The sequence below is a fragment of the Eumetopias jubatus genome, unplaced genomic scaffold (assembly GCF_037043125.1).
Source record: "Eumetopias jubatus isolate StellerSeaLion01/CBP00866 unplaced genomic scaffold, mEumJub1_p1.0 scaffold_2, whole genome shotgun sequence".
In the NCBI taxonomy this organism is placed as follows: Eukaryota; Metazoa; Chordata; class Mammalia; order Carnivora; family Otariidae; genus Eumetopias; species Eumetopias jubatus.
Genome location: NW_028274808.1, coordinates 113,728,589 through 113,732,770, shown reverse-complemented (window position 1 = coordinate 113,732,770; position 4,182 = coordinate 113,728,589). Strand labels below are relative to the sequence as shown.

At 43.3% G+C, this 4,182-nt stretch overlaps 1 pseudogene; it reads left to right on the top strand.

Moving 5' to 3' along the window:
* Window positions 1-259: 259 nt before the first annotated feature.
* On the top strand, window positions 260-1,011 carry LOC114222669 (ferritin heavy chain pseudogene; annotated as a pseudogene).
* Window positions 1,012-4,182: the final 3,171 nt, after the last annotated feature.

The window sequence follows — 4,182 nt, the reverse complement described above, 5'->3', positions numbered from 1 at the left end:
ATAATTGCCAGCTATGAATGTAATCGTGGCTCTTCCACTCCTCGATACCTACTGCTTCCTCTCAGCCCACTGGCCATATTTCTAACAGTCTAACTCCTGACATGTGGGTTTTATGGGCAGCACAGTGAATGGTTAAAAGCATGGACTCCGGCCACAGTCTCCGCCGAGAGTAGCGGCGCTTTCCTGCTTCAACAGTGCTTGGACGGAACCCGGCGCTCGCCCCCCACCCGGGCCGGCCGTTCAGAGCCGGCGCTCCGCCATCTCTTCGTCGCGCCCTCCGACCGCTCCAAGGCCCCCGCCGCCGCTCGCCGCCGCCTTTTCTCAGCCGCCGCCATGACGACCGCGTCCCCCTCGCAGGTGCGCCAGAACTACCACCAGGACTCGGAGGCCGCCATCAACCGCCAGATCAACCTGGAGCTCTACGCCTCCTACGTCTACCTGTCCATGTCTTACTACTTTGACCGCAATGATGTGGCTTTGAAGAACTTTGCCAAATATTTTCTTCACCAATCTCATGAGGAGAGGGAACATGCTGAGAAACTGATGAAGCTGCAGAACCAATGAGGTGGCCAACTCTTCCTTCAGGATATCAAGAAACCAGACCGTGATGATTGGGAGAACCGGCTGAATGCAATGGAGTGTGCATTACATTTGGAAAAGAGCGTGAATCAGTCACTACTGGAACTGCACAAACTGGCCACTGATAAAAGTGACCCCCATTTGTGTGACTTCATTGAGACTCATTATCTGAATGAGCAGGTGAAATCCATCAAGGAATTGGGTGACCATGTAACCAACCTGCGCAAGATGGGGGCTCCCGAATCTGGCATGGCAGAGTATCTCTTTGACAAGCACACCTTGGGAAACAGTGATAGTGAAAGCTAAGCCTTAGGCTGTCTTCCCATAGCCACAAGGGGGACTTCCCTGGTCACCAAGGCAGTGCATGCATGTTGGGGTTACCTTTACCTTTTCTATAAGTTGTACCAAAATATCTACTTAACTTCTTTCATTTGTACCATTCTTCAAATAAAGTAATTTGGTACCCTCCCCCCCAAAAAAGCATGGACTCCGAAGTCCCACTGCCTGGGCTCGATTTCTGTCTCCCCCATTTGCTGGCCCTTTGACCGATAGGGCAGTTTACTTCACCTCTCTGCCATCAGTCTCCTCTCCTTTAAACCAGAGATGATAATAGTATCTAATTTCTAGGGTTATTGTGAGGACTAAACGAGTTAATACGTGTAAGCGACTGAAAACTATGCCCAGCTGTAGTAAGCTCTCAGTAACTATTAGCCGTCATTATTATTTGTACGCCTATTAATGCAATAGGATCATAACCTCCTTGAGCATAGTTGCTGGACTGCGATGTTCATAAAGTCATCTTTTGTATTCACAGTATCCCCTGCACCGAGCAGGACCTCAATAAATATTAACTTCAACCATCTCTCATTGTAGACTATGAAGTGGCTTTCTAACAGTTCTCTCACTCTGTGATAGCTCCCTTCAGATCCATCCTAACTGGCCCCCAGGTCTGTCCCAATCCTCCCCTACCTTGCTGGGCCCATCTCATCCCCCATTGCTCCCCTCAACATACTCTACCTCCCGCAAACACTGACTTCCTTCACCAGCCATGAACTGCAGGGAGGGAGGTCGCAGCCCCAGCCATTGGGAGTGAATCATTATTCCTTTAGACCAGTCATGGTGGTCTCGGTCTCATTACTCTTGCCGTGGACTGACTGAGGCACGGACACAAGTGGAATTTTGACCAATTAGATGTGAGAACAAGCCTTTGGAGGAGAAGGGAAGTATCTGAAAAAGATTTTCCTCAATGACAGACCGCCTCTGTCCTCCCACTAGATACTGTGGCATTTGCATGGGAGGCCTGGAGTGGCTCTGCCACCCGACATCCATAAGGGAAACTACGCCAAAGTACTGAGGATGAGTAACGATGCACTGACCTGCTGAATTCATCAACCCTGGAGCACCTTAGCTATAGGGTTTGTGTTACATAAAAGAACACATATATTTGATTTGGGCTCTTCTGTTACTTGAAGCCCTAAGTAGCCTAACAGATACACAAGAAATCTTCCCCCTCCCCAATAAGCCAAGATACTAATACTTACCGCCCCCCACAAGTGCACATGTCATAAACATACAGCTCACTGAATTTTCACAAACTAAATATAGCCATGAAACCAACACTGACACAAAAATTCAACTTCATTAATATGTCAATAAAAGAAATAAATCTTTTTTAGCTAGCTAACAAATAGGCGGAGATGATTAATATTCTTCCTCTTGACTTGGCTGCAGGAAAAGTGTATTCTCATATACTTTTGGTGAGAATATAATTTGGTAATACGTGTCGCAATTTTAAACATGTTCACCATTTGACTCAGCAATTTAACTTCTAGGAATTTATCCTAAGGAAATAATCAAACAAACGCACAAAGAGGCATATAAATCTTCATTGCTGGTGTTCCACAGCAAATGTTTGCAAATAACCCAGGTAGCTATCAATGGTGAATTGCTGAAATAAACTTTTGTGTACCTTTTAAAAATGAGATCTTTATGAATTGACATGGAAAGCTCCCCATGATTTACTATTTAAGAAAATCAGCATGTTGTCAAATACACAGTATAGTATGAGCCCATTTAGAGTATGTAAGGATAACCGTGGGGAATAAAAGCATGGATGACATCTACTTTGTACACCATTGTTGTGTTTTACTTTGTGAATCAATAGGCACATGCTACTGTTTTCATCAGAAGTTACACTGAAAAAGCTGAGAACAAATATCCTGCAGGGTGTTGGATGGACCACCCCTGTACAACAGCCCTCTCCTCTTGACTTCCGCCGGCCTGGGTTAAGGCAGCGGTTCTCACTGGGTTGTCCCTGTACCACTGGCTAGATACAGACATGGTCTAAAGAGGACACTGGGTTTTCATAGCAACCTCAAAGAATTCACTGGAAAGATTATAACCAATTATATTAATGGCAACTTTTATATTCTTTTAACGTAAGGTGAGAGGAATAATTTTAAAACGTCTATAAGAATTACAGCTATATGACATTCTGGAAAGGGCAAATGGAGATCAGTGGTTGCTGGGGGGTTAGGGTGGAGGAAGGGATGAATAGGTGGAGTGCAGAGGACTCTTAGGGCAGACGAAATATTCTGTATGATACTATACGATGCACACATGTTGTTACACATTTGTCCACACCTAGAAAATGTACAACACCAAGAGTGAACCCTCACATAAACTATAAACATTGGCTGATAATGATGGGTTCATGTCGGTTCATCAATGGTAACACCAAATGTACCACTTTGGTGGAGGATGTGTGGGGACAGGAGGTTTATGAAAACTCTGCACTTTCCATTCAACTTTGTTGTGAGCCTGAAACTGCTCTAAAAAGATTAATTCTGTTTTTCATTCAATATATGTATATATTGCAAAGTAATCACCACAAGTCTAATTAACACCCTTACCCCACATAGTTAGGCATGTTTTTTCTCGTGATGAGAACTTTTAAGATCTACTCTCTCAGCTACTTTCAAGTACACAATACAGTGTTGGTCACTGTAGCCACCATGCTGTACATTCCATCCCCAGGACTTACTTTATAACTAGAAGATGTGCCTTTTGATCACCTTTGCTCACTTCCCTCACCCTCCCCGGCCCTACCTGCAACTACCAATCTGTTCTCTGTATTTATGAGTTCAACTTTTTTGTTTTTGTTTTTGAGTTCACATACAAGTGAGATCATATGGTATTTGTCTTTTTCTGTCTGATTTATTTCACTTAGCATAATGTCTTCAAGGTCCATCCATATTATCACAAATGGCAGGATTTCTTTCTTTTTTATGAATGATACTCCATTACATATATAGTGAGTACTTAACCATTATATATGATATAGATATATCACATTTTCTTTATCCATTTATCTATCAGCGGACAGTTAGATTGTTTCCATGCCTTGGCTATTGTAAATAATGCTACAATGAACATATATCTTTTTGAGTTAGTGTTGTCATTTTCTTCGGGATAAATATCCATATGTGGAATTGTTGGATCATATGGTAGTTCTAGTTTTAATTTTTTGAGGAAACTCTATACTGTTTTCCATAGCGGCTGCACCAATTTACATTCCCACCAACAGCACGTGAGGGTTCCCTT